Source organism: Pristiophorus japonicus, chromosome 6 (genome assembly GCF_044704955.1).
Source record: "Pristiophorus japonicus isolate sPriJap1 chromosome 6, sPriJap1.hap1, whole genome shotgun sequence".
Classification (NCBI taxonomy): Eukaryota; Metazoa; Chordata; class Chondrichthyes; family Pristiophoridae; genus Pristiophorus; species Pristiophorus japonicus.
In genome coordinates this window covers 224,946,392-224,962,305 of record NC_091982.1, presented here as the reverse complement: position 1 = coordinate 224,962,305, position 15,914 = coordinate 224,946,392, and the positions used below count along the sequence as shown (strand labels likewise).

General features: G+C 46.1%; 1 protein-coding gene across 2 annotated transcripts in view; it reads left to right on the top strand.

The window, feature by feature from the left end:
- The first annotated feature begins 3,850 nt into the window (after nucleotides 1-3,850).
- The window catches only part of LOC139265976 (transcription factor Dp-2-like), a 281,312-nt gene continuing 269,248 nt past the window's right edge, over nucleotides 3,851-15,914 (top strand). For both annotated transcript variants that reach the window (XM_070883641.1, XM_070883639.1), the window contains exon 1: nucleotides 3,851-4,229. The gene's annotated coding sequence lies outside the window, so the exon portion shown is untranslated. The remainder of the gene's footprint in view (nucleotides 4,230-15,914) is intronic.

Sequence of the window (15,914 nt, the reverse complement as noted above, 5' to 3'; positions counted from 1 at the left end):
TGCGGGCCATTTTTGCCACACACGGCTTACCCGATGCCCTGGTGAGCAACAACGGGCCATGTTTTACTGTGCTGAGTTCAAAGAATTCATGACCCGTAACAGAATCAAACATGTCACATCTGCCCCGTTTAAACCAGCGTCCAATGGTCAGGCAGAGATAGCAGTGGAAACCATCAAGCAAGGCTTGAAGAGAGTAACTGAAGGCTCACTGCAGACTCGCCTATCCCGAGTCCTGCTTAGCTACCGCACGAGACCCCACTCACTCACTGGGATCCCACCTGCTGAACTGCTCATGAAAAGAGCACTTAAGACAAGGCTCTCATTAGTTCACCCTGATCTACATGAACAGGTAGAGAGCAGGTGGCTTCAACAAAGTGCATTTCATGATAGCGCAAATGTGTCACGTGAGATTGAAATTAATGATCCTGTATTTGTATTAAATTATGGACAAGGTCCCAAGTGGCTTCCCAGCACTGTCGTGGCCAAAGAGGGGAGCAGGGTGTTTCGGGTCAAACTTTCAAATGAACTCTTTCACCGGAAACACTTGGACCAAATCAAACTCAGATTCACGGACTATCCTGAGCAACCCACGTTGGACCCTATCTTTTTTGATCCCCCAACATACACACCAGTTGCAACCGGCGCCACGGTTGACCACGAAGCAGAACCCATCATCCACAGCAGCCCTGCAGGGCCCTACACACCAGGCAGCCCAGCAAGGCCAGCTGCACAACAGCCCAGTGAGGGTCCAACAAATGATTCAACAAAACCAGCTTTCACACCGAGACGATCAACCAGGGCAAGAAGGGCCCCAGAATGACTCACATTATAACTAGTTACACTATTGACTTTGGGGGGGGGTCGGGGGAGTGTTGTTGTATATGTGGACTTGTATTTACTCTGTACAGCCACCAGAGGGCTCATCCCCTGGAGTCTGAAGGGATCCCATAATCCCTTGGGAGCACAGGTATTTAAGGAGGCTTCACAGGTTGGAGAGGCACTCTGGAGACCTGCAATAAAAGACAAAGATTACACTTTACTTTGAGCTCACAGAGTACAGTCTGACTCTTTCTCCATACACAACAGTCTTCTCATGGGTCCACCGTGTGTTGTTAAGCAGTAAGCCATTCTAGTTCCAGGTTTTCGTTGCTGTACCATTGTCCCATTCTGTTTTGATGTCTCACTGCTCCCCCCACATCCTCCCCCCCAAAAAAAAATTTGCTTCAGTTTCTTTGCTTTTTCTTCCTTTGTACAACAATGCTACGTTTGATGCTGTTTTAGTTGTTGCTGTTTTTCTTCTACCTGTACTGTGCCAACATACCCTGACTGTATTCATACTATGCTTTGTACTCATTCCATTGCCCTGACAGTCGCGTGACACTACACATTGGTGCTTGTTCTTGCCCCTTTCGTGGTTATATCTGTACAGTTCCAACATACTGTCACAGGAGAGAGAGTGGAGAGCACTAGTTCAGACTGTCACAGGATGGGAGAGTGGAGAGCACCAGTTTAAACTGTCACAGGAGCATCCAGTCGTGCCCCGGTAACTGTCCCCAAAGGAAGTGGAGTGTGGGAAATTGCACTCCGCTTCCATTGAGGGGTGGTAAGGCCAATTCTGCGGCAGGAGCAGGACTTCCACGCTGGGGGCTAAAATTCCCTGCCCCAGAAGGTTACCGCCCCCAAGATGGGAGCCTGTGCGGGGAGGCAGAGGGAAGTTGAGGGGAGACGGGGGTGGGGGATGGAGGGGAGAGTGGTGGAGTTGGGGGGGGCGGAGAAACCCAGGGCGGGGGACAGGAGGGGCCACATTGCAGCGGAGGTCTGGGGGGGGGGGTGCGAAGTGTGTTGGAGGGACGGGCCTGGGGGCTCTGTGCCTCGGTGCGGGGAGTGTTCAGAGTGGGGTGAACGGGTTGACTGTGCAGATGGCGGTTGGTGGATGTGGTGTGGTTGGCGTCGTGGGGGCGTGGCTCCGGGGTGGCCGGGGCGGGGGCTCGACATCCGGGGGTGTTCGCCATTTGGGAAGGATTCTGACAGGACGGGGCGGGTTGGGTACGGGGGGAGTGTTCCCGGTGTTGGGTGGGTCCGGAGCCGGGGGGGTGGGGGCACGCTCTTGGGATGGGGGTTAGGCTGTTTGTGGCTGGGATGGGGAGAGACTTCTTCACACGGGGAGTTGTTGGCCTGTGGGGCTCCCTGCCGTGGAGAGTTGTTGATGCCAGTTCATTGGATGTGTTCAGGAGGGAGTTGGATGTGGTCCTTGCGGCTGTGGGGTGTGGAGGGGGCGGGGAGCTGCTGGGTGATCAGCCATGATCTTGTTGAATGGCGGTGCAGGCTTAAAGGGCCGAATGGCCTACTTCTGCACCTATTTTCTATGTTTCTATCTATGTTTCTATATCTTGGCTCTGACTTTATTCATCCTGTGCCCTGTGCCTATATATACCCGTATCTATAGAGCTGTCCTATACAATGATTGCGCACCACCCCGCTGCTTGCATATGTCCCCAGCCCTGGATGCCCTGGGCCCTTGCCCCCTGGGCTGTGCTTTGTGCCTGTGTTGCAGGGGGCCGGGGGGGAACCCCTATATAGCTGTCCTATACAATGATTGTGCATGTGCCCCCAGCCCTGTACCTGTGCTGTGTCTCCTGTACCTGTACTTTGTGCCTGTATGCTGCGAGTGGCCCTGTGCCCCCTTGTCCCCTGTGCTGTTCCCCCAGCCCTGGACCCCCATACCCTGTGGGTACCCCCTAGCCTCCTGTGCTGTGCCCTGCGGTTGGCCCTGTGCCCCCACCCCTGTGCTGTGCCCCCAGCCCTGGACCCCCGTACCCTGCCCCCTATGCTGTGCTGCGGGGGGGGGGGGCCGGGCCCCCTGTGTTTGCCCCCTGTGCCTTGTGTGTTGTGCTGTGCTGCTGGGCCCAGCCTCCTGTACCTGTGCTGTGCCCCCTGTACCTGTGCTGTGCCCCCTGTACCTATGCTGTGCCCCCTGTACCTGTGCTGCCTGTGCTGTGCCCTGTGCTTCGGGGTTCCGGGCCCCCTTGCCCCCTGTGTTTACCCCCTGTGCCCTGTGTGCCTGTGCTGTGTTTTGCGAGGGCCCTGTGCTGTGTGCATGTGTGTTGTGCTGTGGGCCCTGGGCCCCCTTGCCCTGTGATGTGCTGTGTGTTGTGTACCTGTGCCCTGTGTTGTGTTGTGCTGTGTTTTGCGGGCCCTGGGCCCACTGTACCTGCCTTTGCCCCCTGTGCCATGTTGTGCTGTGTACCTGTATTGTGCCCCCCGTGCTGTGTTTTGCGGGGCCCGCGTCCCTTGTGTTGTGTTGTGCCCTGTGCTGTGTACCTGTGCCCCCTTGCCCTGTGTTGTGCTGTTTTGCGGGGCCCCGGGCCCCCTTGCCCCCTGTGTTTACCCCCGTACCTGTGCCCCCTGAATACCTATACCTGTGTGCTGTGCCATGTTGTGTTGTGCTGCGGGCCCCGGGCCGTGCGGTACCTATTTGTTTACAGCCCTGGACTCCCCCTGTGCTGTTTTGCGGGCCCGGGCCCCCTTGCCCTGTACCTGTGCCCCTGTCCCTGCAGGTGGCCCTGTGCCCCATGTTTACCCCCTGTCCCTGGGTGCCCCTAGCCCTGTATCTGTGTACCTGTGCCCTGCGGGCCCCCTGTACCTCTGCACCTGTCCCTGTGTGTACCTGTGTACCATGTTGTGTTGTGCTGCGGGCCCCGGCCGCGCGGTAATATTTGTTTACAGCCGGGGGGCCGCCGGGGACCAATGGGGTGCGGGCCCGCGGGCTCGGGCAGCCAATGGTTGGGGAGCTGCCGCCGTGACGCGCGCGGGGCCGCCCAATGGGGAGCTGACGCGGGCGCGCTCGGGCGGCGGGAGCGCGCGGGGAGGGGGCGCGCTGCATGTTACAGTGACGGCCCAGTTTGTGTTTTATTTGACATTAATTTGTTTACCCGCGGACCCTGTCCGCACTCAGTCACCGGCAGCTCCGTGAGAGGCTCACTTTGTACAATGTCCGCACTCAGGGCTTGCAGCAAAACTTTGCTGCTTTGCTGACACCGTCGTTCGGCGATCCCCCACCGCGGAGAGCCCGGAGTCACAGAGAGCCGGGTCAGAGCCGGGTCCTGCCCCTGTGCCCTATACCGGTATTATCCCTGACACATAGCCCTGACACACTGCCAGCTGACAGACGGACTGAGTGACTGACTGCTGCTAACTTCTCGGCCACTTACTGGATCCTATAAAAGATGGTGAGTGTCTGCACTTTATCTACACGGAACCTGGGGCACAGATACGGGCTCACATTCTTTGCAAGGAATACGTGCAGAAATTGCGATCATTATTAATCTGTCTCTTGTTTTTATTTTTGCTATCTCCTCTCCCTTGGTGATGGTCCAAGTGCATTATTGGACATGTACATTGCAGGTTTACTCGATATTAAATGCACATAAAGTGTCTGTCTCTCTCTCACCCACTTCAGGTTAAATGTTTTCTGAAAAATAATGCATACATTTCATGTATTGCTTTTCTGGGTTGGGATGGTAAAAGTGTTGACCAGATAATTACAAAAATAACTGCTGTAACAGTCAAACTTTGAGCTTAAGAATTTTGTGTGAGATACTTTACTTGAGGAGGCAGCAGTTTATAACTTCATTTGCCTGTTACTTTCACTTTTGAGTTGTACTGCAGCATTTGTGATTGTATTTTAAATAGGAAAACATTTTCTACAATTTGGTCTGTAGTGGAACAACCTACCTTTATGACATTAGTGCCAATAATTTTTTTTAATTGTATGTTAATATTTCAATCCATGAACAACAGCACAATGGCATTTACAGAGCTGCATTCAAATAATTGTGCCAGAAGAGCAGCTGCTGCTTCCCCTCCCCTAAAAAAAACAATGTACTGGATATATTTATACAGTACATAGTTGGTATATCTGTTGGCAGTTATATGATGCAACTCGCTCCTTTTGCTGGTTTTGAAAAATTAAGAAAATGCTTTATTTTAAATTGACCATTGCAAACATTTGCAGGGCTATGGGGAAAGGACGGTGGGGTGGGACTAACTGAAGTGCTCTTGCAGAGAGCCGGCATGGGCTCAATGGGCCGAATGACCTCGTTCTGTGCTGTAACCGTTCTATCATTCTAAGTGAAATTCATTATGAAATACTTTTGTTCATTGGCCCAAGTTAAGCTTGCTGATGAATTATCCAGTTTTGCAAACTCTTGGAGTCTTATTTTATGGAGAGGCCATGAATATCCTCTTCTGGAGATTGGCTGGGATTATCCAGCATTTGATATTTGATCAGTTGCTGGTTCTGTTAGAATATTGTAGATCTGTTGGTTGTCATTCTGAAATCAAACACGCAGAATAAATTATGAAAGGATGGAGAGAAGGAGATCACTAAATGTGGTTTAACATATTTTATTTTTTGAAATGATTTCAGTACAGAATTGCAGCATTATCATTTTGTAGCTTTTGTCTTTAAATAGATCTAGTTAATTCAGAGACCATGGTCCAGAACTTAAAGAAGGGTAACTTTGAAGGTATGAAGCGTGAATTGGCTAGGATAGATTGGTGAATGATACTGAAGGGGTTGACTGTGGATGGGCAATGGCAGACATTTAGAGACCGCATGGATGAACTACAACAATTGTACATTCCTGTCTGGCGTAAAAATAAAAAAGGGAAGGTGGCTCAACCGTGGCTATCAAGGGAAATCAAGGATAGTATTAAAGCCAAGGAAGTGGCATACAAATTGGCCAGAAATAGCAGCGAACCTGGGGACTGGGAGAAATTTAGAACTCAGCAGAGGAGGACAAAGGGTTTGATTAGGGCAGGGAAAATGGAGTACGAGAAGAAGCTTGCAGGGAACATTAAGACGGATTGCAAAAGTTTCTATAGATATGTAAAGAGAAAAAGGTTAGCAAAGACAAACGTAGGTCCCCTGCAGTCAGAATCAGGGGAAGTCATAACGGGGAACAAAGAAATGGCAGACCAATTGAACAAGTACTTTGGCTCGATATTCACTAAGGAGGACACAAACAACCTTCCGGATATAAAAGGGGTCAAAGGGTCTAGTAAGGAGGAGGAACTGAGGGAAATCCTTATTAGTCGGGAAATTGTGTTGGGGAAATTGATGGGATTGAAGGCCGATAAATCCCCAGGGCCTGATGGACTGCATCCCAGAGTACTTAAGGAAGTGGCCTTGGAAATAGCGGATGCATTGACAGTCATTTTCCAACATTCCATTGACTCTGGATCAGTTCCTATGGAGTGGAGGGTAGCCAATGTAACCCCACTTTTTAAAAAAGGAGGGAGAGAGAAAACACGGAATTATAGACCGGTCAGCCTGACATTGGTAGTGGGTAAAATGATGGAATCAATTATTAAGGATGTCATAGCAGCGCATTTGGAAAGAGGTGACATGATCGGTCCAAGTCAGCATGGATTTGTGAAAGGGAAATCATGCTTGACAAATCTTCTGGAATTTTTTGAGGATGTTTCCAGTAGAGTGGACAAGGGAGAACCAGTTGATGTGGTATATTTGGACTTTCAGAAGGCTTTCGACAAGGTCCCACACAAGAGATTAATGTGCAAAGTTAAAGCACATGGGATTGGGGGTAGTGTGCTGACGTGGATTGAGAACTGGTTGTCAGACAGGAAGCAAAGAGTAGGAGTAAATGGGTACTTTTCAGAATGGCAGGCAGTGACTAGTGGGGTACCGCAAGGTTCTGTGCTGGGGCCCCAGCTGTTTACACTGTACATTAATGATTTAGACGAGGGGATTAAATGTATCTCCAAATTTGCGGATGACACTAAGTTGGGTGGTAGTGTGAGCTGCGAGGAGGATGCTATGAGGCTGCAGAGTGACTTGGATAGGTTAGGTGAGTGGGCAAATGCATGGAAGATGAAGTATAATGTGGATAAATGTGAGGTTATCCACTTTGGTGGTAAAAACAGAGAGACAGACTATTATCTAAATGGTGACAGATTAGGAAAAGGGGAGGTGCAACGAGACCTGGGTGTCATGGTACATCAGTCATTGAAGGTTGGTATGCAGGTACAGCAGGCGGTTAAGAAAGCAAATGGCATGTTGGCCTTCATAGCGAGGGGATTTGAGTACAGGGGCAGGGAGGTGTTGCTACAGTTGTACAGGGCCTTGGTGAGGCCACACCTGGAGTATTGTGTACAGTTTTGGTCTCCTAACTTGAGGAAGGACATTCTTCTTATTGAGGGAGTGCAGCGAAGGTTCACCAGACTGATTCCCGGGATGGTGGGACTGACCTATCAAGAAAGACTGGATCAACTGGGCTTGTATTCACTGGAGTTCAGAAGAATGAGAGGGGACCTCATAGAAACGTTTAAAATTCTGACGGGTTTAGACAGGTTAGATGCAGGAAGAATGTTCCCAATGTTGGGGAAGTCCAGAACCAGGGGTCACAGTCTAAGGATAAGGGGTAAGCCATTTAGGACCAAGATGAGGAGAAACTTCTTCACCCAGAGAGTGGTGAACCTGTGGAATTCTCTACCACAGAAAGTTGTTGAGGCCAATTCACTAAATATATTCAAAAGGGAGTTAGATGAAGTCCTTACTACTAGGGGGATCAAGGGGTATGGCGAGAAAACAGGAATGGGGTACTGGAGTTGCATGTTCAGCCATGAACTCATTGAATCGCGGTGCAGGCTAGAAGGGCCGAATGGCCTACTCCTGCACCTATTTTCTATGTTTCTATGTTTCTATTGCAATAAATTCAAACTCCAGATAAAGTACTAGTTTATTGTGAACTCATTGGGGTTTGAGTGCTCTGGATATTTGGTGGGATTAGCGATTTAAGAATAAATTTGCAATGATTAAATTCAGCTTTATTTAATTTTTAATCCAAACATCATGGAAAAAGATGTGCCACAGCTAATAGGAATAGTTTAAAATTGTGCTTATCTGTTGAATATGGACGACAAGGCTGAGTTACTGAATTAGACTCTGAACTTGGCAGATGGTAGGGGGAAGGGAAGTTTGACGTTTTCAAGACTGCTGCTGGGAGTGGCTTCCACCCACTTTTGCATCATTGAGGCCGCTGGAGAACTGTCAGTTACAGTACCTGAGCCCAACAGCTGTCATGACTAATGCAATTGGGGATTAGCGACTCCTTTGTCTGATGAGTCAAGGCAGATTGTCCACTAATATTTTTATAACATCACAATGTGCCATTCTTGGATGATCATGGAACTCTAGTCAGCAAATTATACATGCAGCAGAGGGAGTGCAAGATTCATTTAAAACCGGGATTTACACATGTTGCAAAGAAGCTGCTTTACGAAAAAAAATCTATGCTCCGAAGTCACACTTGGGACCCTGACTTCCTTTCCTGTTCAAATTTTCTCCCTCCCCTTTTCTCAAAGTGTGAACTTCCTTGTAGGTTGTGCTTCCATTGGTGACCGTTGCCCTCTGATTACTCTCCAAAGTGTCCCTTTTTCATGCATGAAACTTGACCATGAGTGCAGGAAGGCTATCCAACTGTGAAATATATCGCAATCACACCAGATCCTGACTCTACCTATTGTCCAATACACGTACTATCCATTGGCATCACTGTGTAACAGGTGGGAACTGATACGTCCTTACTATACAGTATAAATGCACACGAGGCCCATGCTCGAGAGAAGGTCAGTCTGACCTGTCCTTTATTCCTTAGCACTCAAGTGATGGAAGTGGGTGGAGCTTCCCCTTTTATATCTGAAGGTCTAGGTTAGGAGTGTCTCCCACAAGTACAGCTTAGGTCAGATTATACATGGGTTACAATGCTGGTTGAATACATGACATTTCTAACCCAATGGCTCTGTTCCCATTTGTTGCCTCTGTTGCTGGCCTAGCTGACATCAGCTAACACAGCATTGAACCTGGGACCATTCTTGCATGTCTCGTATCTGGATTGCCTCTGACCTATTAGGATGGGTATGGTGTTGAGGGGCAATAAACTTCTAATCCTTACAAGGCTGTTATTTTAAAAATTGAAATAAGTGTCTCTTTCAGAAATGTTTATGTGCTGGTTGTCTTGGTGACAGGATTTTAACATTGTTATCTACTATGGTACACCGTTTTGCATGCTATATTTGAACTTCACTTGATGAGCAACTTCCTGCCTTAATTTTATTTGAAAATTGAGTCCACTGGAGTGTACATTTTTACCAGTGTTTTGTGCGTATGTTCATAAATATTTTTCTTTGGATCTTAAAAAAAATATTCTAGCATAAGGCAATAAAATGGTCTTCTGAGGATTAACTTTTAAAACATTTGCAGGGATGTGGTAAATTGGCCCATATTCTTTCAAAAAAATTAATAAGTGAAACATCGTACCTTTGGACCATCTGAGCTTTCTGGAGTGACAGGTTCAATAGCGAGAGTATCATTTCGGTTTTGTACCAGATACTGCCTGCCTGGGAAACAAGTGCAGTCATCACGATCAACCCATGTACACATGGCGAGAAAGGGTAGCAGAAACTGGTTCTAAACTTATCAGGTATTTTGATGGGATGACTGTATTAGTGATTGTTCTGCCAGCAAATAGGAATTAAAGCCATCAGATATTTGTCAGGTGGAACTGGGCATAAGTTATAACTGAGTAGTGGAACTGCATTTTAGGTTGTATAAAGTTTTCTTTACGGACTGCAACGGTTCAAGAAGGTGGCTTACCACCACCTTCTCAAAGGCAATTAGGGATGGGCAATAAATGCCGGCCTTGCCAGCAACGCCCACATCCCGTGAACGAATAAAATATATATATATATATATATATATACACAACACTGTCACCCACTGATAACATCATGTCTTGCACAGATGCTAATGGCACAGTCAAGCTTACCACTGTTATTCTCAGCAGTTGAATGTTTGTGCACTGCATAGAATGCAATCACCAGATTGGACCATGAAAAAGATTTGTATTATCATGGAATGACCAAAAGGGTCCATAAGGGCACCCCTGTCACTGGTGTTGCTGTATTATTTAGTGTTGTGAAGGAAATGCTTCATTTGGCTGCATGATCATGAGTTCACCTTTCACAAATGACAAGAAATATACAAGAGGAGGATGATTCAAGGCAAGACAAGTGGTGGTAAAGGGTATAACTAAATGTGAAAATCCAGCCAGAGATCCCTAAATAACAGTTTTTGTGTTGTGTATACACCCTAGAATACATCCATGGAGGTTTGCCTGGCAATAAAGAGGCAAAACCAAGCTCATCTCACATACTGTGCATCACTGACCTGACAATTAATCTTAGTTTTGAGGAATGTTGACTTGGTTGGAAGTTTGAAAACATAGATCCAATTATTGGTTGTTGGGAGGTAGACTGGCAACTGTACCTCTAGTTAGTATACGTTAAATAGGTAAACTCAAAGTACACAATTAGTTACCAGCTGCATAATTCTTGCAATCATCACTGGGTACTGGTTACAGATCATGGGCCCCGGCAGCTGGTCATTTGTTTTAAAACTTCGTGTATCACTATTTTTGTGGTTGCAAAAGCTAGATTCCAACACACACTCTTCACTGACTAGGTGCACCCCACGAGCTGTTGGACTATATTTAGAATGGCAGGCTCTTACCATATTAATCCAAATGTCTATTTCCAAATGAAGGCGTAATCCTCCTCGGAAACCATTCATTGGCCCCCAGCTTCAACTGGGTGATCTTATGCACAGGAAACTTGAGATGGAGCTGATGAGATTGCAAAGATTAGTGAAGACAAATGTAGGTCCTTTACAGACAGAAACGGGAGAATTTGTAATGGGGGTCAAGGAAATGGCAGAACAATTAAATAAATACTTCAGTTCTGTCTTCACGGAAGAGGACACAAATAACGTCTCAGAAATGCTAGGGAACCAAGGGTCTAGTGAGCAAGAGGAATTAAAGGAAATAATTATTAGTAAGAAAATAGTGCTGGAGAAACTAATGGGACTGAAGGCAGATAAACCCCCAGAGTGATCTGCATTCCAGAGTACTAAAAGAGGTAGCCATGGAAATAGTAGATACATTGGTTGTCATCTTCCAAAATTTTATAGATTATGGAACAGTTCCTGCAGATTGGAGGGTGGCAAATGTAACCCCACTATTTAAAAAAGGAGGGAGAGAGAAAACGGGGATCTACAGACTGGTTAGCCTGACATCAGTAGTAGGGAAAATGCTGGAGTCTATTATAAAGGATGTGATAACCGCACACTTGGATAATATCAACAGGATTAAACAAAGTCAACATGGATTTATTGAAAGGAAAATCATGCTTGACAAACCTACTGTAGTTTTTTGAGGATGTAACTGATAGAATAGATAAGGGAGAACCAGTGGATGTAGTGTATTTAGATTTTCAGAAGGTTTTGATAAAGTCCCACATAAGAGGTTAGTGTGCAAAATTAAAGCACATAGGATTGGGGGTAATGTATTGGCATCGATTGAAAATTGGTTAACTGACAGGAAACAGAGTAGGAATAAACGGGTTTTTTTCGCGGCGGCAGGCAGTGACTAGTGAGGTACCACAGGGATCAGTACTTGGGCCCCAGCTATTCACAATATATATAAATGATTTGGATGAGAGAACCAAATGTAATATTTCCAAGTTTGCTGACGACACAAAATTAGGTGGGATTGTGAGTTGTGAGGAGGATGCAAAGACGCTGAAAGGCGATTTAGATAGGTTGAGTGAGTGGGCAAACACATGGCAGATTGCAGTATAACGTAGATAAGATGTGAAGTTATCCACTTTGGTAGGAAAAACATAAGGACAAAGTATTATTTAAATGGTGATGGCTTGGGAAGTGTCAATGTACAGAGGGACTTGGCTGTCCTTGTACACCAGTCATTGAAAGCAAACATGCAGGTGCAGCAAGGCAAATGGTATGTTGGCCTTCATTGCAAGAGGATTTGAGTACAGGAGCAAAGATGTCTTACTACAGTTATACAGGGCCTTGATGAGACCACACCTGGAGTATTGTGTGCAGTTTTGGTCTCCTTACCTAAGAAAGGATATACTTGCCATAGGGGGGGGTGCAGCGAAGGTTCACCAGATTGATTCCTGGGATGGCAGGACTGTCATATGAGGAGAGATTGGGTCGACTAGGCCTGTATTCACTAGAGTTTAGAAGAATGAGAGGGGATCTCATTGAAATGTATAAAATTCTGACTGGGTTGGATAGACTGGATGCGGGGAGGATGTTTCCCCTGGCTGAGAAGTATAGAACAAGGGGGTCACAGTCTCAGGATATGGGGTAGGAAATTTAGGACCGAGATGAAGAGAAATTTTCTCACTCAGAGGGTGGTGAACCGGTGGAATTCTGTACCACAGAAGGCTGTGGAGGCCAAGTCACTGAATATATTTAAGAGGGAGATAGATAGATTTCAAGAAACAAGGAGGTGGTACTCAGTAAGATAATGGGACTAAAGGCAGATAAATCTCTTGGACCTGATGGCTTGCATCCTAGGGTCTTAAGAGAAGTAACGGCAGGGATTGTGGATGCACTGGTTGTAATTTACCAAAGTTCCCTGGATTCTGGGGAGGTCCCAGCAGATTGGAAAACTGCAAATGTAACACCCCTATTTAAAAAAGGAGGCAGACAAAAAGCAGAAAACTATAGACCAGTTAGCCTAACATCTGTGGTTGGGACAATGCTGGAGTCCATTATCAAAGAAGCAGTAGCAGGACATTTGGAAAAGCAAAATTTGGTCAGGCAGAGTCAGCGTGGATTTATGAAGGGGAAGTCATGTTTGACAAAGTTGCTGGAATTCTTTGAGGATGTAATGAACAGGGTGGAGAAAGGGGAACCAGTGGATGTGGTGTATTTAGACTTCCAGAAGGCATTTGACAAGGTGCCACATAAAAGGCTACTGCACAAGATAAAAGTTGAGGGTAATATATTAGCATGGATGGTGGATTGGCTAACTAACAGAAAACATAGAGCCGAGATAAATGGTTCATTCTCTGGTTGGCAACCAGTAACTAGGGGGGTGCCGCAGGGATCAGTGCTGGGACCCCAACTATTTACAATCTATATTAACGACTTGGAAAAAGGATTTGAGTGTAACGTAGCCAAGTTTGCTGACGATACAAAGATGAGAGGAATAGCAATGTGTGAGGAGGGCACAAAAAATCTGCAAAAGGACATAGACAGGCTAAGTGAGTGGGCAAAAATGTGGCAGATGGAGTATAATGTTGGAAAGTGTGAGGTCATGCACTTTGGCAGAAAAAAATCAAAGAGCAAATTATTATTTAAATGGAGAAAGATTGCAAAGTGCTGCAGTACAGTGGGACCTGGGGGTACTTGTGCATGAAACACAAAAGGATAGTATGCAGGTACAGCAAATGATCAGGAAGGCCAATGGAATCTTGGCCTTTATTGCAAAGGGGATGGAGTATAAAAGCAGCGAAGTCTTGCTATTTACGAAAGGATATACTTGTTTTGGAGGCAGTTCAGAGAAGGTTCACTAGGTTGATTCCGGAGATGAGGGGATTGACTTATGAGGAAAGATTGAGTAGATTGGGCCTCCACTCATTGGCATTCAGAAGAATGAGAGGTGATCTTATCGAAACGTATAAGATTATGAGGGGGCTTGACAAGGTGGATGTAGAGAGGATGTTTCCACTGATGGGGGAGACTAGAACTTGAGGGCAAAATCTTAGAATAAGGGGCCGCCCATTTAAAACTGAGATGAGGAAAAATGTCTTCTCTCAGACGGTTGTAAATCTGTGGAATTCGTTGCCTCAGAGAGCTATGCAGGCTCGAAAGGCCGAATGGCTTGCTCCTGCACCTATTTTCTATGTTTCTATGTTTCCCATTCCCCTGCCCATTCCCCGGAGCCCTGAAAATATTTTTCCTTCAACTCCCTTTTGAAAGCCACGATTGAGTCTGCCTCCACCATCCGTTCAGGCAGTGCATTCCAGACCCTAACCACACGCTGCGTAAAAATGTTTTTCCTCATGACACCTTTGTTTTTTTGCCAATCACCTTAAATCTGGTTCTCGGCCGTTCTACCAATGGGAACAGTTTCTCTCTATCTACTCTGTTCAGACTCGGAATGATTTTGAACACCTCGATCAAATCTCCTCTCAATCTTTTCTGCTCCAAGGAGAACAACCCCAGCTTCTGTACTCTATCCTCATAACTGAAGTTCTTTATCCCTGGAACCATTCTCGTAAATCTTTTCTGCACCCTCTCTAAGGCCTTCACATCCTTCCTAAAGTGAGGTGCCCAGAATTGAACACAATACTTCAGTTGGAGCCGAACCAGTGTTTTATAAAGGTTCATCATAACTTCTTTGCTTTTGTACTCTGTGCCTCTATTTATGAAGCCCAGGATCCCGTAAGCTTTTTTAACTGCTCTCAACCTGCCCTGCTACCATCAACGATTTGTGCACACACACCCCCAGGCCTCTCTGTTCCTGCACCCACTATTGAGGGATTCTCAGTGCAACTCTTTGTGCTGCCATTTTAATCCGCACAGGGCAATGAAAGACAAAGCTACAAACCAATAGAAAAGGTTAAAAATAGCTGTTGGATTAAGGTAGAGTTTCAGAGATTAGAAGCAAGTAACAAAGAATATTTTGGACATTTTGCTAGATTGTGATTGATGTTGGGTTCTCCATATGCCAGTGGAATATTAGCATATAAACAGTCAAAATGCGTTCAGCTGAGAAGCACCTCACTTGCAAGTGCCACAAACATGTGAGTAAAGGAAATGTTATTGTTAGATGAAGCAAAGTTTTAAAGCCACAGGTTGCACAGGGCTCCAAGTGAATTCTTGTCATGCAATGCAAAATGCACCTGTGTTGTTAACTGGATTTAACTATTTGCTTGAGAGCTTATGGTAATACAGCATTTAAATATAATGTTTGACAGTGACTATTGGTAATACAATTAAATATTGGCCACTAGAGAGAAATGCCCGAGAACCATTGTCAACCTGGTATTGCATCCCAGCAAAGTGTGTCAGAAGAAAGTAAGACTTGTATTTATATAGCACCTTTCACGACCACCGGACATCCCAAAGTGCTTTACAGCCAATGGAATACTTTTTGAAGCGTAGTCACTGTTGTGATGTAGGAAATGCAGCAGCCAATTTGTGCACAGCAAGCTCCCACACACAATGTGATAATGACCTGCTAATTTTTTTTTGTGTTGTTGATTGAGGGATAAATATTGGCTAGGATACTGGGGATAGCTCCCCTGCTCCTCTTCAAAATAGTGCCATGGGATCTTTTACATCCACCTGAGAAAGCAGACAGGGCCTCGGTTTAACGTCTCATCTGAAAAACGGCACCTCTGACAGTACAGCACTCCCTCAGTACTGCACTGGAGTGTCAGCCTAGATTTATGTGCTCAAGTCTCTGGAGTGGGACTTGAACCCACAACCTTCTGACTCAGGTGAGAGGACAAACTGAAGGGGAGGGGGGGGAAATTGTCGAGAAAATTGATGAGGGGGGAAAAAAACTTAATGCACCAGAATGTGCAGTGGGAGTGCTGAAATGCAATTGTTGTCAAACATTGGTGGTATAGAATGGTGGAAATAAACTGCTCAGGAATGTGCTTTAGGTTTGGATTTATAATTGCTCAGATTTTGTGGAAATAAAAATGAAGATCTTCAGTGTCCTGAAATTAATATGGAAGAACTTCCGCTCGGGGTATGTTTTAGTAACTAGGCACAACTGCGTGAGAAATATGGTACTGCAGCATTAATTAAATAATGACTACTTTGGGGAAATGTGCCCATTGCCCCTGGAATGGTACCCCAACAAGGAGTCAGCACATTCAGGAGAGGAGAAGGGAAAATACAGTGAGGTTGCTGGTACAAGTACAATAGCACTATTCTATGGAGCATTGTAGGAAGTGTTCTATATAAAGCTCCTTGCTTTAGGAAGAATATCAAGGGGTTGGAGAGGGTG